The sequence below is a fragment of the Balaenoptera borealis genome (genome assembly GCF_965194805.1).
Source record: "Balaenoptera borealis genome assembly, chromosome: 21".
Classification (NCBI taxonomy): domain Eukaryota; kingdom Metazoa; phylum Chordata; class Mammalia; order Artiodactyla; family Balaenopteridae; genus Balaenoptera; species Balaenoptera borealis.
The window spans coordinates 31,245,856-31,270,604 of NC_138880.1; the positions used below are offsets into that span (position 1 = coordinate 31,245,856).

The 24,749-nt window shown below is 49.4% G+C and overlaps 1 protein-coding gene and 1 long non-coding RNA gene across 2 annotated transcripts in view; one reads left to right on the top strand and one right to left on the bottom strand.

Moving 5' to 3' along the window:
* The first annotated feature begins 9,879 nt into the window (after nucleotides 1–9,879).
* LOC309619557 lies at nucleotides 9,880–12,971 on the top strand. Its single transcript, XR_014239029.1, has 2 exons — nucleotides 9,880–10,666; nucleotides 10,954–12,971. It is a non-coding gene; the product is annotated as an uncharacterized lncRNA (long non-coding RNA).
* Nucleotides 12,972–22,992: 10,021 nt separating this feature from the next.
* Nucleotides 22,993–24,749, bottom strand: part of XKR5 (XK related 5) — a 37,578-nt gene continuing 35,821 nt past the window's right edge. The window contains exons 10-11 of the mRNA XM_082375261.1: nucleotides 24,184–24,393; nucleotides 22,993–23,926 (exon numbers count right to left, since the gene is read on the bottom strand). The gene's annotated coding sequence lies outside the window, so the exon portion shown is untranslated. The remainder of the gene's footprint in view (nucleotides 23,927–24,183; nucleotides 24,394–24,749) is intronic.

Here is a 24,749-nt window from a genome sequence, read left to right on the forward strand (position 1 = left end):
CGCTGAAGAGAACTAGAAGTAAAGGAGCATTTCCCTGTCGAGCTGCTGTGTGTGGGGTGTGAGGAGCTGACAGAGAACCTTCCGGAACCCTGGAAGGTGTCTGAAAAATATCTACGGGGCTTTGTCCTGTGCCTGCTTTGGCTGATTTGTTTTATTCTTGGTGGTGGTGGTGGTTACAGTTTGACCTTCCAGCTGAAAGGCGATCTCACGAGCTAGCAGTACAGTGACTGTCACTTAAAGATGTCGGGGGTGTGATTGTTGTTCCCCAGATTTTCTACAGCTGCAGCCAGCATTGCACATTCACTCACAAAATATCATGGAGCACCTGCGAGGGCTGAGGTGACACAGCTGTTTCCAAAGGAGCCTACTTAGGGTGCAAGGGGAGATGGTGAAGAATCCAGCAAAGCCAAAGACATCTTAGGAAGTAGGTGATACTGGACATGGCCACCCTGCCACGTCTCCCTCGTTCAGGTTTTCGCAGAGCACAATGACGCCCCGAGGACCTGCGTGGATGACAGCTGTTGGTGACGCCATCCATTGCTGGCATGTTCTTCCGAGAGGCAACTCACCTGGAACCAGGAAGAGTGAAAGCAGTTGCTGCTCTGACCTCGGGGATCTTGAGGATGCTGGCACCTCGGGGGCGTCACAGCACCCAACACTGTCAGTTACACACTTCGCGTCTCTTCAGAGAGTGGCTTTGTGTAGCTCTTTAGCATCCATTCTGTCTTTTAATGCTTTTTGTTTGGGGGGAGATTTGGGGAGGAGGGGGGCGTAGTGAATGGAGAGGCGGGCGTAAGAGCATGGATTCCGGAGCCAGGCCACTGGGGTTCGAATCCTCCTGTTTCTCACCAGCTGGGCGACCTTGGTCCGCTTCCTAGTCTCTGTGCCTCCGTTTCCTTAATTATAAAATGGCAATGATGAGAATGGTCCCTACTGCATAGGGTGGTTGTGAGGATTAATGAATAATTAATGATGAATGAAGTTCCTGGATGATAAAGTACGCCTGTCACGTTCTAAGCGCTCGATGTTAGCTGTTGTTATTACTAGTGTTTTGAAAACTCAGAGCCACGAGGATGGCAGGCACCCTTCTGCCCAGGAATCCCAGTATTAAATTGGTAGCTAAACTACGTACAAGTCTGGTGTACCTGTGCCTTTTATTGTAAACTACCTCGAATACTTCGTCCATATATATGTCCATAACTGGCTCTGCCTTATACTAGAACTAATCGCATTCTTGTTTCAGGTTTTTGGTGTGCTGGTCTAATTTGGCATGTGACAGACACAAACTTCACATTGTGAAATGAAATAAAGGATATTGAAAAGGTCAACCCAAAAATGTATCCCTCTCTCCTTGTGCACTAATGTCTTTATTCTTTTTTATTTTTTTAATATTTATTTATTTATTTTTGGCTGTGTTGGGTCTTCATTGCTGCGCGTGGGCTTTCTCTAGTTGCGGCGAGCGGGGGCCACTCCTTGCTGCAGTGCACAGGCCTCTCATGGCAGTGGCCTCTCTTGTTGCAGAGCACAGGCTCCAGGCGCACGGGCCTAAGTAGTTGTGGCGCGTGGGCTCAGTAGTTGTGGCCCACGGGCTTTGCCGCTTTGCGGCATCTGGGATCTTTCCGGACCAGGGCTGGAACCCGTGTCCCCTGCATTGGCAGGCGGACTCCTAACCACTGTGCCACCAGGGAAGTCCTTTTTTTTTTTTGGTCTCTGTATTCCTTCCCCATTCTCTTTCTAGAAGTTGAGATAAATAAAGGATTTTAGGTCAGAAATAAATCCAATACAGAGCATCCCTCCATGTGTCCTTTTCTCAGGTACCTCCTGGCTCTGAGGTTGTCTTTGACATGCTCTTCTTCCTGCCCTCTGGTTACCTGCTGGTCCTCTAACTTTATCAATTGTGGCACTTTTGTTCCTGATATATTTTATTACTGACTGCCGGCCTCACTGTAACATGCGTTTGTGTCTGGCGTTGGTTTCTATTGGACAGACTGGTCTACAAGATGACAGAGGCCGGGGCTTGTGGGTCCTGAGACCCCACCCCAGTTCCCAGCACGTTAGGTACCCAGCAAGGTTTGCTAAACTCACTCAATAGGTACACATCCGAGGCTCGACAGTTTACAGTTAATCATCGTGACATCAGATTGAATATCAACTGAAGGTTTTTTAAAGCAATTGTGTCTTAATTTTATAGTCTGAAGTCAACAAATTCTTTTCTAAAAGTAAATGGTATAACCAACATTCACTAAGTGATAGGGTAGTTACTATTTGGAAGGATCATCCAGGAATTGACGTTCAAGACAGTAAAGCACAACCAAGAAACAATCTGAGGCAAAAAGGACAATATTGAAATGTGTTCATTCTGGATTGGGCTTAGAGTGGATGCTACATCAAACCATTTTCTGTGTGGGGAGAGGGGGATTTTTTTTTTTTATCTTTAAGTTTTTCCAAATTAAAAAATGTTAAATTTTATCAATACTAGGCACATAGGTTCTTTTGTTTAGCAATATTATCTGAACATGATTCCATATGGTATCATGATGACTAGTTAAATGTCAACACTTTTTCATCATTACTAATCAGTAAAGTCTTAAAATCTGCAGTAATTGAAAAATCCTCTATCTGGTGTATCTAAATGAATGTAATCAGTTAATGTTATGTGGTACGGTGTTTCCAAATAGTTATTGGAAATAGGTGTGTGCTGTTGCGTCGGCTTCTAATGAAGAGCTAAAGTCTTGTCACTTTTGTCTGCTCCTTTCATTCTTCCCAGAGGGAATTACTTGGGATGAATTGTGTTGAAAGGCAGTGTGTTTATAATGGCCTCAGAAGGCACATTAAAAATGCTGACAGCAAAAGAATGAGACTTTTTAAGAAGGTTGCAGTTAATTTCCAGAAGTGTATAGGAAACAAGATAATTCCCCCTGAGTTCTTCTTCTTCTTCTAACAAGAAGAACAATCTTGTAATCTCGTGAATAATGTCCCACTGTAGGTTAAGGCTAATAGTTACAATATAAGATCAGTTTCTAAATAGCTCAAGGCAGTGTTAACAATAGGGAAGCTTGAGTTGGAAAAACCAAAGAGAGAGAGAGTCAAGCACTCTGGCTCACTTTACAGAAATGACTGTGACGACCAAGGAAGCCTGGGGACTGGACTCAGATCTCACAGGCAGAGGGACGAGTGGCGATGCCAACCAGAGCCAGTCTGAACTGTAGGCACCCATGTTGGTGGGACTTTATTAGCAGTAGAGTATGTTCAAAAGAATGTATAGGATGTAGAAACCTGAGTTCATATTAATGAGATGTATGTGTGTATATACGTGCACGTGTATAAAAATATATGATTTACAATTGATGATAAGGATTCTCAGGCAATACTGAATTACCTCTCTTCACATCTTTAATGTTGAATCCAGAATCTTGGGGACCTTCTCTGAAGAGTCCTTTCACGCTTTTTGAGCTGGTGACCTCCTATTCTATTCAATGACATAATAAACTCTTTAACCAACCTCTGCCCTGAAGCCTCCTAGTTAATTTGGAGACGGCTGACTTTTTTTTACATCTTTATTGGAGTATAATTGCTTTATAATGTTGTGTTAGTTTCTGCTGTATAACAAAGCAAATCAGCCATATGCATACACATGTCCCCATATCCCCTCCCTCTTGCGTCTCCCTCCCACCCTCCTTATCCCACCCCTCTAGGTGGTCACAAAGCACCGAGCTGATCTCCCTGTGCTATGCGGTTGCTTCTCACTAGCTATCTATTTTACACATGGTAGTGTATATATGTCCATGCCACTCTCTCACTTCGTCCCAGAGACGGCTGACTTTGATACATGACTTCTTGTGTTCTCTAATATCCATCCATGCCCTGTTACTGTCTCTCTTACCTCGCAGAAATCTTTCTTTACTAAAACATACTACATTTATATGTATAGTCATGCCATGTGTATCTGTCTTCGCTAAACTAGGGCAAAAATGTTTAATCAATAAAGGGTTTCACAGCTGGCAAAATTCGGAAATTATCAGCCATACCCATGTTCAAATAAAAGCTCCATTCATCATAATTAGAATAGCTCCGTTATTATTTACTATCTGATAGACAACGTGCTAAGTGCTTTTCATACATTCTACTTAAATTCTCACAATAACCTTGGGAAGTAGATAAGGGTCCCTAAAATGTCCTATTCATTAGAATGAATATTTATTACCTTTGAAAAATCTCATCCAGAAGCAGAGCTGGGTCCTAAGAGATGCGTGACATTTGCTCTTATGTCCATAGAGGATGAAACAGGTCTGCAGAGACAAGGCCAGCTGGAAAAACATCTCCCCTGCCTCTGGGAGGGCAGGGGTTTACAGGGTAAAAGAAGTCACCAATAATTTCTTTTGAAACCGTAAACATGTAAGAAAAGAAATGGACTAGTCCATAGACAGTATTGCACGATACCTTAGATTTTCACGATACAAGTTACTTTGAAGCCTACTTCCAGATACCCTGTGGGTAGTGGTGGGTTCCTCTAGGTTCATGGACTTTGGGGTAAAAGGCGGGCATCGAGTCAAGTGTAGACAGGGTGAGCGGGAACCGGGAACCCCGCCCTCGGGCCTTTGTATTCCAGCCCCTCCTCCATGACTGTTCGACCCCCGCCTTGGTGGCCACTTGCCGGCAGGAGCCTCGGGGGAGGCGTTTGCCTCGTCCTCATTCACGCCGACGCCGGGGCAGGAATGGCGGCGGCCCCGTGCCTTGGTCGGATGTGTTTGCAGCCCCCCAGGCGACACCTGGGCTCCTGTTAGGTTAGGGGTGATCTCCTGCGGCCAGTGGGTAGACTCGGCCGACAAGGCTTCGGGGACCCCGCGGGGCCGCCTCCGAGCCGGTCAGACGGCGTGGAGGGGCCTCTCAGGTGAGGAGCCGGAGGCCACGTGGGTGAGACCCTTCCCCGGCTCACCTCCTCCGGGGGCCCTGCCTGTCCTGAGCCACGTGCGCCACGTGCGCCACGGGGACGGGGACGAGGGCAAGAGGCCTCAGCCTGGCCGGGGGCGGTGGGGGGGGGCCGTGATCAGGTCTCCCCGGATGCCGCCGCGGCCGAGGGACAGCCATCCCGGGGCAGTGGTCCCCCTGGACCCAGGTGGCAGGGTGAGGGGCACAGCGAGGGCGTCCCGGCACGAGCCCCCCCTGTGGCCCTGCTCAGGCCTGGGCCGGGGGGACACTCGGGCTCCGTCTGCCGGCCCTGGGCCGCCCTGGCCGGCAGGCGCTCAGCCCGAGGGTCCTGGACGCCAGGGTGGCAGCGGGGCCGGCCCGCGGTGGAGGGCGGTGGAGGGCGGCCCCGGCGCGCGGCGGGTGAGGTCCTGTGCTCCCGGCGGGAGGACTCCGCTCCCAGACGCAGTGTCGCCCGAGGCCACCCCAAGAGCGCCGGGGAACGTTCGGGCGCCGAGCCCAAAGCCTGGCCCTTCCCGTGCTCGGCCCTCGGTCCGCCGCTTTGCGCCGAGCGACTAGAGGGGTGGCCGGGCCCGGGCGGCGGGAACACCCCGGGGCGCCTCGCTCCGCAGGGAGCTGGCAGGACCCCCGGGACCCTGGCCTCCGTCTCCAGGCGGCGTTTCCAGGCCGATCTGGGCCTTCGTGTTAACCCTGGGGAGAGAGCAAGGGGGTAGACGGTGCGTTCTGCTGAATTCTCCGCGTCCCCCCGAGGGAGGACCTCAGGCAAGACTCCTGCCAATTTGCGGCTGAGCAGGTGTTAGGCAGGTTCCTGAATAACAGGAGGGACAGGGTGATGGCCCCTCACCAGACGTCAGTGCCACCTGAAGGGACAGCGACGCCTCTGGAGAACGGGCTGGCGGCCGTCGGCCGCGACAGCTGGGCAGTGAGGGTCACACTCGTCCTCCCGGTTCCCGCTGGGCCACCTCTGGCCCACGGGTGCCGTCACCACACAGCCCGGGGGTGACACGTGACCAGCCCTGGAAATGACCCGAGACCTGTGAGGTGTCAACTGTTTCTCATTTCCAGGGGGCACTTAGGCCTGGCAGAGCAGACGGGTCTTGAGCTAAACTCGAGGAATTACAGCAAAAACCACTCGCGTCTGTCGTATCTCGAGTGCCAACCGCACGTCTGGTGTTTGACATGTTTCATCCTCACCGTTTTATAAAGCAGGCATCACTGTTCCCACTTTACAGATGAGAAAAGTAAGTCTCAGAGCTGGGAAGGGACACGCCCGAGGCTGTAGAACTGGTCATAGATGAGAAGCCCTAGGAGGCAGAGAGATGGAGAGGGACGGTCGTTTCCGGCAAGGAGAGCACGTGAGGTCGGGCCCAGGCCTGCCGGTGGGACAGCATGTGTAGCGGTGACACCACATGGCGCTGCGGGGACGGAGAGGGTGTACGGCTCAGGCCCGGGACACAGCGGCGCCATGCTGGGGACTTAACGTGCACTATCCCACTCATTCCTTACAAAACCCCAGTGACACAGAAGTTTGTCCTGTTTTCACAGCTGAGGCAAGTGAAGCTCACACAGATTAAACAACTTATGCAAAGTTCCTGAAAGAGTCAGGGGCTGAGCCAGGTCCAAATCGGTGTGTCTGACCCCAACACCAGGGCTTTCCCCACCCCCGAAGCCTCTGATGAAGCTCCACTGTGAGGCCTCCAGAACCATCACCAGCTGGAAATGAGGAGAAGCAGCTCTGGTGCCCCTGGCCTTTGCTCGGCTTGGCCCGGCACCCATGGCTCTGGGCTGTTTCCCTCGTCCATGGGAAAGTTGGTGGCTTGAGATCATCCGCAAGGTCACTTTCATCTAGAAAAGTCATCCCAACCAATGCCTAATTGAGAAGCTCTTTGGCTGTGGGCTGCACTCTGCCCATAGAGCGAGCCTGGGCAGGTGACCTCGGTCATAGCCCACGTGCTATTGTGGAGCAGTTTTGTTTTTTTGGTTTTTTGTTTTATTTATTTTGGCTGCGTTGGGTCTTCGTTGCTGCACGCGGGCTTTCTCTAGTTGCGGCGAGCGGGGGCTACTCTTCGTTGCGCTGCACGGGTTTCTCATTGCGGTGGCTTCTCTTGTGGCAGAGCACGGGCTGTAGGTGCGCCGGCTCAGTAGTTGTGGCTCGCAGGCTCAGTAGTTGTGGCTCGCGGGCTCTAGAGCGCAGGCTCAGTAGTTGTGGCACACGGGCTTAGCTGCTCCGTGGCATGTGGGATCCTCCCAGACCAGGGCTCGAACCCGTGTCCCCTGCATTGGCAGGTGGATTCTTAATCACTGAGCCACCAGGGAAGTCCCTGTGGAGCAGTTCTGATTGTCCTCCTCCCCCTTCTCCAGGATGGACCTGCCCGGCAGGACTGAAATCAGCCTTGACGAGGGTCCGATTCTTCCTGATGTCAGACATCCTGCTTTCTTATTGTCCTTCCTGTTTACAAAGTGTCTCCTTTCAGGGGAGCTGTGGCTTGGACCACCATGACCTCATTGTACCAACTCAACCAGACACGCAGAGAGGACAGGCTGTGACGTGCACGTTCTCCTTCAGGGTTTCTCAGCTCTTCTGTGCTTTGGTTCGCTTTCTTCGGACAAGCTCCTGCTGTGCGTAGGGGTGTGTGTTGGGGGGCGGGGGGAGGTTTGCATGTACAGAGAGGAAAGCAAGCGAGGACAATGAGGTGACCCCAGGGCCGAAGCATCGACTTGGGTGGAGGTGAGTAGATCCACGTGCACTCCCGCTGGACATCTGCCTGCCGGGTGGCGCCATGCCGTGCGGGTGCTCGAGGTGAAACCTGGGGCGAAGCAGCTGTTTGGACACCGGCTAGGCATTTCCCCAAGAAGGGGCGTCTGCAGAGGCCCAGAGGCGCTCCTGACTCTCCCCTCCCGTGCGCTCGACCCTGCCCAAATTCCCAGCCCAGCCCAGCTCTCAAAACGCCTGCGGTGTCTAGTCTGTGCAAATCCACTGTTGACCTGTCAGCCCTCTTTTCTGGCGCCTATAGGCGTCCAATGGAAGCAAAGCGACCTGCAGGGTGAGTGAGCGAATATGTGTCAGTCCCCTCCGCCATCACAGATGTGCCGGCTGTCCGTGTGTCTGTGCTTGATTGTGGAATCATGGGGGTTGTTATGGGCTGAACTGTGTCCCCCCAGATTTGTATATTTAAGCCTAACCCCCAGGACCTCAGAATGTGACTGTAGTTGGAGATAAGGTCTTAAAAGCGGTGATTATGGTAGAGTGAAGTCATTAGGGAGGAGCCCTAATCCCAGAGGACTGACGTTCTTATAAGAAGAGGGATGCGTGTGCACAGAGGAGAGGCCAGGGGAAGACACAGCCAGGAGACAGCCGTCTGGAAGCCGAGGACTCAGGAGAAACCATCCCTGCCAACACCTTGATCTTGGACGTGCAGCCTCCAGAGCTGTGAGGAAGTACATTTCTGTTGTTTAAGTCATCCAGACTGTGGTACTTTGTTATGGCAGCCGAGCAAACAAACACAGAGATCAACAAGACATCATCGCTGGGCTCAGAGACTCCCTGTCCAGCAGAAGACACTGACACCTAAGAAACACCTGGTCCATCAGAAATGCAATGGGCTCTCCTCTGCCGCTCCACTCCCAGCTCCACTGCTGCTGGGGTCGGAATACTCTCTCAGGTGGGTCAAGAATACACAGAAACTGTCTAGACAGAAGTGAACTGAGATGCCCTTGAGGCTTTTACGTCTCCCTTCCATCCTAAAATTGCTGAGATCTATAAACTTCTTATTGTTGACATTCTAAAAACAACTCAACAACTCTCAGTCTTGAGATCTCTTAAGGTCCATTATAGGGGAACCGTCACTCTGGAGATTCTCCAAGGACTGACTTCTGTGCTGGTCTCTGAGGGACACCCACAGGAGCTGAGGCAAATGCTTTTTGGAGGAGTGATTTATTGGATGGATTTGTTCATTGTTTCACTCTTTGAACAACTGAGAGAGATTGATACTACTTACACCCTTGGGTGGGATCCCCTGTCCCCTGGTCTGTAATGTCCTTGGCAAACTCCTACACGTCTCTCAAAACCCAACTCGGGGGTTTGTCTCCCCCAAGTTGAGCTGACTAGTCCCTTCTTAAAACTATCCCTCCTTGTTAAACCTGATGACCAGGTCGCTCTGGACTGAATGTTTGTGTCCCCCCAAAATTCATATGTTAAACCCCTACCCCCCGAAATGTGATGGTATTTGGAGGTGGGGCCTTTGGGAGGTAATTAGGTTAGATGAGGTCAAGAGAGTGGGCTCTCAAAACGGCATTAGTGCCTTTAAAGGAAGAGACCGGAGCAGGTGCTCTCTCTACCATGTGAGGATACAGCGAGAAGGCGGCCATCTGTGAAGGAGGAAGCAGGCCCTCACCAGACTCCTGATCTCAGACTTCCATCCTCCAGAACCGAGAGAAACAAACGTGCGTTGTCTAGGCTCCCCCAAGTCTGCATTTTGTTACAGCAGCCCAGGCTGACCGAGATGGTCTACGGGGACCCCTGGGGGGAAGCAGTTTTCTTCTCCGCATGGGACACAGGCCAGGCGTTGGAAGGATTTCCATTAACACGAAGTGAATTAATGAGCCCCCAGGACTAGGGATCCCGCCCGCGAGCCTGGAGCAACCTAGGAGGTGACGTTATATAAACTTAGGGCCTCATTGTTTGTGTTCATTTTGCTTCCGAGGCAGAAGCAAACAAACTGGTGATGTTTTAGGAGGCGAGGAAAAGCCTCGATCCCCTCCGTGATAAGCAGACCGCTCTCAAGGGTGATCAAGGTGAACTTCGGGGAAGCTGGGAATGTTGCTTCTTCAGACCTCTGCCCAGGCCTTCCTGTTCCTCCTGGGAGGGCAGCAGCCCGCGGGCGCTGACGGCGCCGGATGCAGGAGTCACAGCTGCCCGGGCCAGTTCCCCTGCCACCTGCCGCCCCCTAGGGCCCCACTCAAAAAGTCACGGCCCGGAAAGGCAGTTTCCACAGGACGGGCCACAAAGGTGGCAGCTTTCTGCTCTTCAGGGGATGAACCTGCCCGAGGTGCTAAGGGATTCACAACCAGCCTGGTGAACACAGGGGGCCGGCGCCTGTCCCCTGGACGCAGAGGCACCGACAGCTCGGGTTTCCTGCGGGGGGTGGAGCAGCGGCCAGAAGGACCAGGCTGATGGGAAAACAAAACCAACCGCCTGCTTCCCCCCGGAGCCCCGGGAGAACCCGACTGCGGTGGAGACAGGGAGTCAGGGAGGCCCGTGGGCGGCCCCGCGGCTTCCTGGCGGTGGGGGGCCCCCGTTTCATGTAAGGTTTTCACCTTTGGGGGCCTGAGACGATGCTTCCCATGGAGAGCATCCCAGCCTCTGTGACCCAGGAATTATTTTGGCTCCATACTCTTTCCCAGACGGGCTTCCAGATGCAGCACATTTGCCTTTGGCTCTTTTTTCCTGGATGCTTTCGAAATTCTCTCCTGGATTTCACTCCCCTGCCCGTTTCTCTCCTCTAACCTGCCTTCCCTGCCAGGGTGGGAGCTGGCCCGCAGCTCCCGGCGGGCGAGGGGCAGAGCCCGGGGTGGGGCCCCATCTAGTGGCGAGCGGAGAGACGACTGTTCGGCCCCTCGAGGCGGCAGCTCTGCCTGAATCCAAGTCGTTAAGTAAACACGAAGATGCAGAGAACAAAACAACAGCAGTGACAGCAAGAGGCCATCCTGTGAACACGGAGCGACCCTGTAGCTGCCCCAGGTCTTGGGTTCTCTCCTGGGCCCTCGCTTGCCCCAAGGGTGACTTGGTCCTTTCGCCGTCTCCCTCCTGCCTCCCAGTTGCTGGGAGGACAGAACTGACCTTCTGGCAGGACAGCTTCCCAGCCCTTAGCAGTCACCCCTGCCTCGCGGTGTGGGGAGAGATGGGGTGGGTCCCGGGAGGTCTGGTCCTTAAGCTCCCAGGCCCATCCTCCAGAGACGGGGTCCGCAGGTCTGGGAGGAGCCCAGAAATTCACTCTGTTCACCACCTGTTGGGCGATTCTGACACAGGTGGCCTTTGGATGTAGGAATGTGGCCCGTGGAGGAGGGGAAATGGCTCATATGATAAACGCCGAGGACAGAAGGTCCCTTGTGTACTGTTGACCTCATACTTTGGGCCGGAACCTCCCACGTTCACAGTCTCGCACACCAGTAACGCGGGGCCCGCTCTTCAGTTAGGATACACCCCCGCCTCTGGGTGGCTGGGGGCTTCCTTCTCCCAGGAGGAGACCTGCTGTTGCTGGTAAGTGGTGGAGGCCCGGCCAACACGTGCTGGGGAGACTGGTTTTCCCTCTGTGCAGAATACCTATAAGTAGAGATGTCTGCTTTCTCTTTGGACACCAGAGGAAAGATATTCACTGCAAGCATAGAGCAAGGGGACAGTTTCCAAGAGCTGCAGAGAGGGGAATCACAGAGAGCCTGGCCTCAGAGGCCTGCGGTGCTCGGGGATTTCAGAGGCCAGGAGACACAGAGGAAACACCCCTCGGTAAATCCCCTTCCACAGACTAGTGGAAAATCGTGCCCCTAAATGCACACGGCAAGGTCTGAAGAAGGTCTTGGGAAGAAATGCATTGTGGAATGTTATTAAAATGCTTAGGGCCCCATGTCTAATCTGCAACAGCTCCTAATTCTTGGGGTTACTATTGAAATGCGTTCCTTTCCAGATTGAACGAAGCTGGCATAGACAGGAGGGTCATGGAGTGCGGGCTTTTGCTCCCATGTCTGGTGTCCGGTGGTCCTATAAGCCTGGGCCCCCTGCCCTTACTGAATGGCTCCAGGGAAGAGTCTCTCTGAGGCCTGGTTTCCTCATTTGCAACTGCAGAAGGTAACAGTTCCTTCCCCGTTGGATTGTTGGGAGAATCAGAGGAAACGGCGCATCAGGGCTGGCATATAAGTGCTTGATAAATGTTTGCAATTATGACCTGAAGACAGTATAACATTCAAAGAAGTTCATGGAAATCAACGTAAATTTTAAGCTGGTGTGTTTTTCGGTGACTGGGAAGCTATCATCTTTAGGCTAAAAAAAAGAACCATGTTATTTTTCTCTTTTGGTTTGGATTTTCATGAAAAAAAAGTAGAGAAATCTCTCCCCAAACTTAAATGAGCCAATGAACTGAAGGAAATTTACAACTGCAGGAGCCATTAAATTTCAAGGCCTCCCTGGCGGCCGGGGAGAAGCCATTGCTCCATTGCCCCACCTCATGGAATCATTCGAGAATGCCCTTCCCGGGACTGGACAAAACGATGCAGGCCAATTTTCCATCTGCCGTGCTGTGAGGACAGTTCCCGCTGGCCACTGACCAGTCTGAGGCCTGTGGCTAAGTGACAGCTTTCTTTCCGCGTGGAAAAACCGCATTGAATGGGAGAGATCACGGTCGTGGAATCCTTTGCATCTCGCAATGGACAGAAGCATTTCCTAGTTCATTTCCCTGGAGTCCGACCGCCAGAAGGCACTGACCCCGTTGCAAACACGAAAGTCCACCTGATATAACGAGAGTTTTCCCCAAGCCGCAGTCATCTGCCTCAAGTTGGGAAGCGTCCTTAACGTTATTGCTACGGGGGCTGCTGCCCAGGGTATGAACAGGAATGGCCTTCGCACAGGCCGCTCGTTGAAAGAGGGCTGGATCCAGAGAATCCAGTCTTAAATCCTAACGGTTACTTACAAACCGTATGATCTTGAGAAATTCTTCTTTTTCAGCTCCTGTGTATTCATCAGTAAAGGAGGTGATTAAACTATCTAACAGGGCTTCCCTGGTGGCGCAGTGGTTAAGAATCCACCTGCCAGTGCAGGGGACACGGGTTCAAGCCCTGGTCCGGGAAGATCATACATGCCGCGGAACAATTAAGCCCGCACCCCGCAACTACTGAAGCCCGCGTGCCTAGAGCCCATGCTCTGCAACAAGAGAAGCCCCAGCAACGAGAAGCCCGGCAACACAACAAAGAGCAGCCCCTGCTCTCTGCAACTAGAGAAAGCCTGCGCACAGCAACAAAGACCCAACGCAGCCAAAAAAAAAAAAAAAAAATTAAAATTAATTTATAAAAAAAAAAACAACAACTATCTAACAGAATAAAACCGAGGAAAGTGGCATTTTGTTATACAATGCTCGATGCATAGATATTAGTTGAATATGAGTATGTGGGAGGGGAAGGGTTGACGTGTTGGTGAGTGTCAGTTAAGAGGGTCGTGGAAACCGTAAGAGCAAAAGCTTGTAGAACATTCGTAACTAGATGTCAAAGGCATATAGTCATTTATCCAGTAAGACAGGTCAGCACCAGGCAACATGGTCCGTATGGGCTCAGGAGAAGTAAGTCTGTTTCCTGGAGACGTCCAGAAAAGTCTCTGAAACATTAGATGTATGTTATACATGAAAAATATGTAAGTCCTAATTGTATTTCACGTACATAATGATAAACGCACGTGCAGCAGGAGGGTGAAGTGAAGACACACAGGAGACACACACAATCCTCCACGTGAAGCCAGAGGATTGGAGACTGGCGCCCACAAGCCAAGGAACGCCAGAGCTCACCAGCGAACCCCCAGGAGGGGTTTCAGAGGGGGCGTGGCCCTGCTGACACCTTGAGTTTGGATGTCCAACTGAGACACTACATTTCTCTTGTTTAAGCCCCCAGTCTGTGGTTCTCGGTTATGGGAGCCCTAGGAAATGCATACAGGTTTGGGGTGGGAGGTTTAACTGATTTAATGAGGAATTTTAATTCAGAATAAAATTAGGTGGAGAAGTTGAGATTCTCTTACGTCTGATCAACCATTCTTATGCATAGCAAAGTTGTTGGACCAAAGAAAAACCTACTGCCAAACGCAGTTAACCCTACTTTCAGGTGAAGTTTCCAAACACAGATAAACATGCAAGCTGGCTGGGCAGACCAATATCTATGAAGGGACAGGATTCGAACATACATAGTTTTCTAGATGAAGTAAAACTGATAAATTAGAAAATTATTGTTTGCTTTCAAGATACTAGCCAGCCCACAAAAGATATAAAGGATGCCTTTAAATATAAGTTTGCTAAAGAATCAAGATTACCTTGTTACAAATAGTATTTTATCTATATACAATATTTGAGTTGCATGTCTAGTATATTTTTTTAACATCTTTATTGGAATATAATTGCTTTACAATGATGTGTTACTTTCTGCTGTATGACAAAGTGAATCAGCTATACATACACATATATCCCCATATCTCCTCCCTCTTACGTCTCCCTCCCACCCTCCCTATCCCACCCCTCTAGGTGGTCACAAAGCACCAAGCGGATCTCCCTGTGCTATGCGGCTGCTTCCCACTAGCTATCGATTTTACACTAGCTATCGAATTAATTATAAATAAATAAATTAAAAAAATTGTTACAATTGCGCTCATTAAATCCTCACCAAAAAATTGTAAAAAAAAAACAAACTCATTTCTTTAGCGCTCCCTGCAAGTGGTATAGGTTATCTCATTCAATTATCTTAGTAGTTGTTACTCTTTCCCCCATCGTTTTTATTTTATTACTTTATTGTTAAATAACTTTATTGACATGTCATTTACATATAAAAATTGTGTATATTTAAGGTGTACAACTTGATGTTTTGACATATGTATGAATTTTGAAAACATTCAAAATTGGCTAAATAATTTATCCATCACCTCTGCATAGTTACCGTGTGTGTGTTTGTGTGTGTGTGTGTGTGTGTGTGCGCGTGTGTGGTGAGATGACGTAAGAGCTATCCTAACCATTGTCACCATGCCGGAGCATCTCAAGAGCTCCTTCCTCCTGCATAACTGAAACTTTATACCCTTCGGCCAGCACCTCATTTCCCCCTCCCTCCATTTGTTTTAAGTAAATGACATCAGAGAAGCTGTGAGAGATTAAAGACCTTGCACAGAATCACAATGTTACTAACTCTTGGAGCTGCCAAAGCCCTTTGCATTTTAGTGTAAAGGGAGGGTAATAGGTGAAGCAATTTCCCAGTTTCTACCCCAACTCACATCCAACCATATACCTAAAAGCATTTGTCCGGAGAGGGTAGTAGAAAGGACTCAGAAACCAGTGCTGCACAGACCTCGGGCAGTGGTGTGCCGAGCTGGCTAGCACCTAGTGTATACCCTTAATAAAGCTTCCAGTGTCCCCCTCTTTGCTCCGTTTCCTGGGGCGGGGAGGAATGGCTCTGTAGGGAGGAAGGTGGTTGGGAGGGGAGGGACCACAGGGCATACACACGCCCGGAAGAGGCGTGGTACCCAGAGCCAGGTAGAGGGTGGTGTGCCGTGAGCTGGGGCTGGTACCACTTTGAACTTTGCACGGCCTCCCGCCTGTGGTACCTGCTCTGGGAACGTGAGGAGGCCTTCCCCAAAGACCAGTAACCAGGTACCTTTCTTTCCTTACTTACTTTAAAGAAATTATGGTAAGACGTACATAACATAAAATTCACTCTTTTAACCATTTCTAAGGGTACAGTCCGGTGGCATCGGTTATATTCACACTGTTGTGCGACCATCACCACCACCATCCCTCTCCAGAGCTTTTTCACCTTCCCGAACAGAAACTCTGTCCCCATGAAACGCGAACTTCCCTCCCCCTCCCCCAGCCCCCGGCCCCCGCCACTCTGCCTCCCGTCCCTGTGCATCAGATTCCTCTAGGGGCCTCTCGTAAGTGGACTCATGCAGTATTTGTCCTTTTGCGTCTGGCGTATTTCATTTAGCTTAATGCCCTCGAGGCTCATCTGTGCTGTAGCGTGGCTGAGAATCTTCTTCCTTTTTAAGCCTCCTTAATATTGCAGTGTATGGACAGACCATATTCGTTCATCTGCCCATCGTTTGGTGGACACTTGAGTTGTTTCCACCTCTTGGCTGTTGTGTATCTTTAAGACCTCACTCACCCCAGGACCAAGTGCTCTAGAGTGTGTCACCCTTTTCACAAATCATCACGTATAGTTACTAGTCAACTTGCCATTTATAAACAATGCTTTTTCCTTAGAAATGACTTTAGCTCGTGAAACTAGAAACAGACGAAAAGCAGGAGAATGATAAACCCAGCATTTGTGAGTGAAGTCCTGTCTTGGGGGGGCAGTGGGATGGGTGTTCGTGGGTGGTGATGACCTAGTTCTCGGGTCAAGCAGTGGCCTTACCACGATCACTATTAGGTACACACCCTTGTTTTCTCTATCAAACACAAAAGCAGTAATATAGGAAATTTTTCTCCAGCCTAGTAATTTTCCACATTGGCTCTGAGGTGAGATGTAAATGGTACAAATTACTGGCGGACTTGGCTGAAGTTCACCTAGTTTTGCTGCGGGAAGGGACCACCCCGAGCTCAGTGGCAGGTGGCAGGGAGGTCTGTGGGGTCTCTTCCCTCCCAGCTGTCTCTCCCCTGGGGACCGTTGAGCCTCCAGGACCCCTGTGGCCAGGTTCAGGTTCAGCCGTAGGCTGGGGTCCTCCGGAGGGTCAGCTCCAGTCTCTGTTGGCTCCGGAGGGTGGCCTCTGGGGTCACCAGCGCCCACCTCGTGAGCGCCCGCATGGCCCCGGTATCCCTCAGTCCCATCCCTCTCACCCCGTGTTCTTGGCCTCAGGAGAGAAGCGGGAGAAGCGTCCACAGCCCTGGGCAGTGCTGGGACGAGCACGTGATCTCCAGCCCTGTCTTCCTCTCCAGCCCACGTGCCGGCCAGTGGGCAGGTGTGATGCTGGCAGGAAGTTTTCTCCTTGAGGACACCCCTTACTCCTGCTTCCAGCTCCTTGTACAGCGATGCCTTCTACTCACTACATCTTTCCCATATCCGTGGGCTGTCAGCACCTGCCCTGCCCTCTCAGTCCCAGCGTAGTGAAATTCTGCAGATCTAGTCACTCCGTCTTCCTTCAAAAATCAGTCCCTCCTTAGATTGGGATTGACACATACACACTACTATATATAAAATAGATAACTAATAAGGACCTGCTGTAGAGCACAGGGAACTCTACTCAATACTCTGTAATGACCTCTATGGGAAAAGAGTCTAAAAAAGAGTGGATATATGTATATGTAGAACTGATTCACTTTGCTGTATACCTGAAACTAACACAACATTGTAAATCAACTCTACTCCAATAAATTTTAAAAAATAAAAATTCAAGAAAAATCAGTCCCTCCTTGTTGGTTACGTAGCACAGGGAACTCTGATCAATATTCTGTAATAACCTAAATGGCAAAAGAATCTGAAAAAGAATAGATACATGTACATGTATAACTGAATCACTTTGCTGTACACCTGAAACTAACACAACGTTGTTAATCACCTCTATCCCAATATAAAAAAAAGTTTTTAAAAAAATCAGTCCCTCCTCTTCACTCACCGTTGGGCTGTGCTTTGGACTACCTCCACCACGCACACTCACACACACACACACACACGCACACAACATGTACACACACAGACACACTCCCAGTCACTCTCACACCCCACGGGGCATGCATTACCCATTGTCTCACTTCTTCACACACTCTTCTCTCCCTGTTTCAGAGTCAACGCAGGTCCCTCACCAGCCGAGAAAACTATGATTTGCCAATCCCACTAGAATTCTTCTCGTCAAACAGATTTTTAAAACCACAATTCAGTCTGATGCCTTAACTCCTTTATTCTCGCAGATGCTGCCATCATTAGGATGAAATAGTTATTCTTAGTGACTAAGTGGTGATGCCCAGGGTCATAAGAGGTTATCGGACAGCTTATCATTAGCCTGGGAAAAGACTACAATTCAAACTACAAGGTGCGGTTTGTGCTGAATACCTATGGCTGTTGCATCATCGTAAAGTCAAAAACTTTTAAGTAGAGTTGGGGACCATCTGTGTACATATCTATAGATAGAAAGATAGATACGTTTTTTTCTCCATTCATCCACTGACGGACCCTTAGGTTGTTTCCATGTCTTGAATGTTGCAATGAACATGGGGGTGCATGTATCTTTTCAAGGTAGTGTTTTCCTTTCCTTGGGATAAATACCCAGAAGTGGGATTGCTGGTACATATGGTGTTGTATTTAGTTTGTTGAGGGAACTCCATACCGTTCTCCATAGTGACTGCACCAATTTACATTCCCACCAACAGCGTACAAGGTTCGCTTTTCTCCACAACCTCACCAATGCTTGTTATCCCTTGTCTCTTTGATGATGGCCATTCTGACAGGTGTGAGGTGATATCATTGTGTATTTGATTTGCATTTCCCTGATGATTAGTGATGTTGAGCACCTTTTTTATACCTGTTGGATATCTGTATGTCTTCATTGGAAAAATGTCTATTCAGGTCCTCTGCCCATTTTAAAAATCAGATTGTCTGGTTTTTTTGCTATTGAGTTGTATGAGTTCCCTCTCAAACATTTTAAGGGTACAGTTCAGTGGCATTAAATACATTCACGTTGTTCTACATCAATTATCACTATCCATCTCCAGCCTTTCTTCTCCTTTTAAATACACTTTATATTTTAGAGCAGCTTTAGAGTCACAGCGAAATTGAGGGGAAGGTACAGAGGGTTTCCATACACCCCCTGCCCCTGGGCTCAGCGAGTTCCGAGTGGTTGCTTCCTCACTTCTCCTGCCGTAAGGTTTTTTTTTTTTTTTTAACATCTTTATTGGAGTATAATTGCTTTACAATGGTGTGTTAGTTTCTGCTTTATAACAAAGTGAATCAGCTATACATATACATATATCTCCCTATGTCCTCCCTCTTGCGTCTCCCTCCCACCCTCCCTATCCCACCCCTCTAGGTGGTCACAAAGCACCAAGCTGATCTCCCTGTGCTATGCGGCTGCTTCCCACTAGCTATCTATTTTACATTTGGTAGTGTATGTATGTCCATGCCACTCTCTCACTTCGTCCCAGCTTACCCTTCCCCCTCCCCGTGTCCTCAAGTCCATTCTCTATGTCTGCGTCTTTATTCCTGTCCTGCCCCTGGGTTCATCAGAACCATTTGTTTCTTTTATTCCATATGTATGTGTTAGCATATGGTATTTGTTTTTCTCTTTCTGACTTACTTCACTCTATGACAGACTCTAGGTCCATCCACCTCACTACAAATAACTCAATTTCGTTCCTTTTTATGGCTGAGTAATATTCCATTGTATATATGTCACATCTTCTTTATCCATTCATCTGTCGATGGACACTTAGGTTGCTTCCATGTCCTAGCTATTGTAAATAGTGCTGCAATGAACATTGTGGTACATGACTCTTTTTGAATTATGGTTTTCTCAGGGTATATGCCCAGTAGTGGGATTGCTGGGTCATGTGGTAGTTCTATTTTTAGTTTTTTAAGGAACATCTATACACTTCTCCATAGTGGCTGTATCAATTTACATTACCACCAGCAGTGCAACAGGATTCCATTTTCTCCACACCCTCTCCAGCATTTCTTGTTTGTAGATTTTTTGGTGATGGCCATTCTGACCAGTGTGAGGTATCTCATTGTAGTTTTGATTTGCATTTCTCTAATGATTAGTGATGTTGAACATCCTTTCATGTGTTTGTTGGCCATCTGTATATCTTTTTTGGAGAAATATCTCTTTAGGTCTTCTGCCCATTTTTGGATTGGGTTGTTTGTTTTTTTTGATATTGAGCTGCATGAGCTGCTTGTATATTTTGGAGATTAATCCTTTGTCAGTTGCTTCATTTGCAAATATTTTCTCCCATTCTGAGGGTTGTCTTCTCGTTTTGTTTATGGTTTCCTTTGCTGTGCAAAAGCTTTTAAGTTTCATTAGGTCCCATTTGTTTATTTTTGTTTTTATTTCCCTTTCTCTAGGAGGTGGGTCAAAAAGGATCTTGCTGTGACTTATGTCATGGAGTGTTCTGCCTATGTTTTCCTCTAAGAGTTTTATAGTGTCTGGCCTTACATTTAGGTCTTTAATCCACTTTGAGTTTATTTTTGTGTATGGTGTTAGGAAGTGTTCTAATTTCATTCTTTTACATGTAGCGGTTCAGTTTTCCCAGCACCACTTATTGAAGAGGTTGTCTTTTCACCATTGTATACTCTTACCTCCTTTATCAAATATAAGGTGACCATATGTGCATGGGTTTATCTCTGGGATTTTTATCCTGTTCCATTGATCTATATTTCTGTTTTTGTGCCAGTACCATACTGTCATGATTACTGTAGCTTTGTTGTATACTCTGAAGTCAGGGAGCCTGATTCCTCCAGCTCTGTTTTTCTTTCTCAAGATTGCTTTGGCTATTCGGGGTCTTTTGTGTTTCCATACAAATTGTGAAATTTTTTGTTCTAGTTCTGTGAAAAATGCCATTGGTAGTTTGATAGGGATTGCATTGAATCTGTAGATTGCTTTGTGTAGTAGAGTCATTTTCACAGTGTTGATTCTTCCAATCCAAGAACATGGTATATCTCTCCATCTGTTTGTATCATCTTTAATTTCTTTCATCAGTGTCTTATGGTTTTCTGCATACAGGTCTTTTGCCTCCTTAGGTAGGTTTATTCCTAGGTATTGTATTCTTTTTGTTGCAGTGGTAAATGGGAGTGTTTCCTTAATTTCTCTTTCAGATTTTTTATCGTAAGTGTATAGGAATGCAAGAGATTTCTGTGCATTAATTTTGTATCCTGCTACTCTACCAAATTCACTGATTAGCTCTAGTAGTTTTCTGGTAGCATCTTTAGGATTCTCTATGTATAGTATCATGACATCTGCAAACAGTGACTGTTTTATTTCTTTTCCGATTTGGATTCCTTTTATTTCTTTTTCTTCTCTGATTGCTGTAGCAAAACCTTCCAAAACTATGTTAAATAATAGTGGTGAGGGTGGGCAACCTTGTCTTGTTCCTGATCTTAGAGGAAATGGTTTCAGTTTTTCACCATTGAGAATGGTGTTGGCTGTGGGTTTGTCATATATGGCCTTTATTATGTTGAGGTAGTTTCCCTCTATGCCTACTTTAGGATTCTGCAGTATACCTGGATCAATCAATGTGATACACCATATTAACAAATTGAAGGATAAAAACCATATGATAATCTCAGTAGATGCAGAAAAAGGTTTTGACAAAATTCAACACCCGTTTATGATAAAAACTGCTGCAAGGTTTTAATGCAGGCAACATGATGGCCCCTCCAGCCGATGCCATTCTTCCTAGAAGCTGCCATGGCCCCAGCTCATGCAGGGCTGTGCTCCAGCAGACACCCAGACCCCCACCAGCAGGAATTTTTGGTTAGGTTTTGTGAGGGAAATTCAAAGGCCTGTCTGTGTGGTTCTCTGGCAAAGATCCCAGGCCCCAGGGAGGCCTTTTAAACTGGGGGCCTGGCGGGAAATGAAGCACTGAAAGCAATTACCTACTGGCAGAGAGTGAGACCAGTTGATTAGAGAACCAAACATACAAATCCATTTACACCTGGTCTTGATGCTGACCAGGTGGGGCTGCAGCAGTCAGGGCCGTTGGGGCGGGCATCACTGTGGAAGCTGTGTTTTGCAACAAGCGTCTGGCTGGGGTGAAGGACAAGCTAAAACCCAGCCAGACAGGGCAGACTTTTCCTGCCGTGTAGGATGGGGCGACAGGAGCTGGTGGCGGTGAGGGCGGGGGACATGGAACCGAGTTAAGGGCTGACAATCCAGAGAGACGAAGAAACTAACATCGGGGAGGTTTACTGCTACAGTATTTCAATTTAGTTTCTCTCTTTCTTCCTTTTTTTGGTAATTAGTATGTATTGCGAGCCTCACATGCCAAACACCATGGTAGGCCCGTTCCTTGTGTGACCTCAGAACTGCTTACAACCTCCCTGCAAAACAGGCGCTAGCGTTCAGCCCACTTCCTGGAGGAGCAGACTGAGGCAGGAGGCAGGAACCCTGGCCGAGGTCATGGCAGGCCTGCTGGACGCAGAGCCAAGCACTGCCCTTTGCATTTGCCTGCCCCTGTGGAGGTCCAGGTCGTGCTGCTCAATGATGCACTTATTTTCCACCCTGAGTTTATAGATGTTGTGTACATTTTCAGATAAAAATAGACTCTTTCTGGGAGATGGCCAAAGCATGATGAGAAAGTATCTTGAAAATTGCCAAGTGTTACAAAGAAGGTATTTTAAACAACCTCATTATACATTTCTGCACAAAGTGTTATTGTTTCTATTATTAGGGTGCAGTGGACAAGTCCTAGAATTCTTCTTTCTTTTTTTTTCAGCAGGACTGTCTTGGGGGTATGTGGGGAGGGAAAGAAAAAAAAAAAACGTTTCCCTGACTAGCTCTCTAAACAGAGGATGTCTAAGTCTTATGCAGCAGGTACGATGGTACTGCATCCAGCATATCTTCTACCGGACAAACGTACGGTGGTGCTTTAACTCAGGACTTGAGACAGATGCGAAAAGAATTTTGTTGAGGATGTAAATCTGCCCTCTGGAAAGAGAACTATATTCGGTTTAAAGGAAATTATGAAAATATTCACATTTAACAAACTGATCGTTGGATAGTAAATTATTTTAAAATGTCTTTTGCCTCAACCCTTTTCCCCACTGTCCAAGGAACACGAGCTCTGTCTGTTTACACTGTCTTCATCATTATTGCAGAAACGCAATGAGATGGGAGAGACTCCCCACTTCAAGAGCAGAGCCTGGAGAAGTAAATGCAGAGAACTGGTTCCCTGTGTTGAATCACAGGAGGAGAGGAGCGCTGGCGTCAGGGCTGGAAGGGCTGGCTAAGGGGGAGCTTGGGGGTAGGGAAGAGTTAGTGTCCAGACGGCAGCATCTGTGGGCCAGTGGGGAAGGGGTGGGCGGGGGAGGGGACCAGCCCAAGCAGGAGCCTTCGGAGAGGCAGGGAGAGAACCAGGTGAGCTGTGGAGTGGGAAGTCTGCTGGGCTGAAATGTGCGAGGTCCCGGGATGGGGAGCTGAGTGGGAGTGGAGAGCACTCTGAACGGAAAAGGGGAGGTCGGGGTCCTGATCCTGAGTCAACCTTAACTCCTGCGACTCTGGGCCGGTAATGTCACCTCTGTTGTCTTTCAGCCTTGAAAGGAGAGGGTCAGGTTCGATGGTCCCTGAGACTTCTTCGAGACCAAATGCATTCTCTGTGTCAACTGGAGGCCGTGCATCGGGTTAGGTTAGGGTTAGGGTTGGGTTTGGGGTTGGGGTTGGGGTTGGGGTTGGGTTAGGGTTAGGGTTGGGGTTGGGTTAGGGTTAGGGTTAGGGTTAGGTTTGGGGTTGGGGTTACGGTTAGGGTTAAGGTTAGCCTCAGGGAGAGCCCAAGAATGGGGGCAGCCTCAGGGGCTGAGCTGGACTTGGAGACACAGCAGGGAAGGGAGAGAGGGTGGTCTGAGGAGGCGGCAGGGCCGGGGAAGCGTTAGAAGCAATATTTCTTTGTGTGGACACTCAGGTGTGTTTCGAGTCTTATCAGAAGCATCTAGAGAGAGAGGTGGTGAGGATAACTCGTGGAGGGAGGTCGGGGGAAGCAGGAAGGGATGGAGGTGCCAGGGTGGGAGATGGGATCTTACAAGGAAGAGGACAGGAGATAGAAGAGAGGGTGCGTGAAACTCCCCACCCTTTTCCAGGGGAAAACATGGGAAGTTAAGAGGGCTCCCCTCGATGGGGTCCATCTTCCCAGCTCGGTTAGATTGAAGCACAGGGGAAGGTGTCAGTGTCAGTGCCGGGAGTGACATCGCAGGGCAGAAGGGGAGGTGGACCCAGCATCTCCGAAGAAGAAGCACAAAGAGCCCCTCTCAGAGTGAAGAGGGGGGATTTATAGTGAAGCTGGTTTCCTGCTTTGTGGGTTTTCTCCCAGAGCCTAGATAACAGCTATCAGTGTTGGAGGGTGAGTTAAAGTTGCCATCAAATCTCTCAAACTTCTGGGCCACGGTCTGGCCTTTGGGGACCAGGGGGAGGTGGGGAGGGGCTCGGGTCCCTCAGCAGCTGCACACGCATCCTCTGGAGAGGGGAGCCCAGGGAGCCCCTCTACAGCTGCTGATGAGGGCCTTCTCTCCTCCGGCTCTGGAGATCCTCCTCACTCCAGACTCACCGTGCCGAAGAGGACCAGCTGGGGCCTCCTTGCTCCTTCACTGCACAGACAAAGACATTGAAAAGTCATTTATTCAATAAATGCATATTGAGTACTTAAGGTATTAGAACCAGCCAGGGTCCTAAGGCCTGGGGTGCAGTGCGGGGCGAGGCCACCCCAGGCCCTCGTCTGATGGGAGAGATCAGAGGCCACGGGCATCACTTGTGCAGGGAAACAGCTCACAGGAAGGAGAACCTCCAGCGAACCTTCTTCACTGCCCGCGCCCCCCGGCCCTGCACTGAGAGCTTGTTACCGTCCCTTGTGGGGCAGGGACGGATTCCAGGAGGCCAGCGGGTTCTCCCTCGCTCGTCGGCTGGGCTCTGGCCAGGCTCTGCTCTCACTCCAGACGAAGCTGTTTTCCGTCGGGTGGGGCTCCCGAGTGTCCAGGTGCGGCGGCTTTGACCTGCGTCCTGCTTTCAGCCCAGCCTTGTAGGTGAAGCGGACAGGCAGGTGGTGGTCACCGCTGTTGGAACAGACACACCACCGAGGGTGTCAACACCTTCCCTTGAAGAAAGGGGACCATTGCTCGGCCCCAGTGGCTTTGCTTCGGGCAGTGAGCCTTTCCAAATGTTGGGGAACTCTCTGGAGGAGGAAAGAAAGGAAGACACCAGGCACCCTCATCACCATAACCCCTGACAGGGCAGTTGGTTAAAAGCAGGAGACAGTGGACAGGGGGTCACCTTCCCGCCCAGGCTGGAGCAGGGCCTTGGGGACCGGCCACAGCGAGAGCAGCAGTGGGAACCAGTTTGGAATCTCAACTGTGATGCCCGAGACCCCTTTGTCTGGGCAGGAGCTGCGCCATCCAAGCTGGGAGCGGGG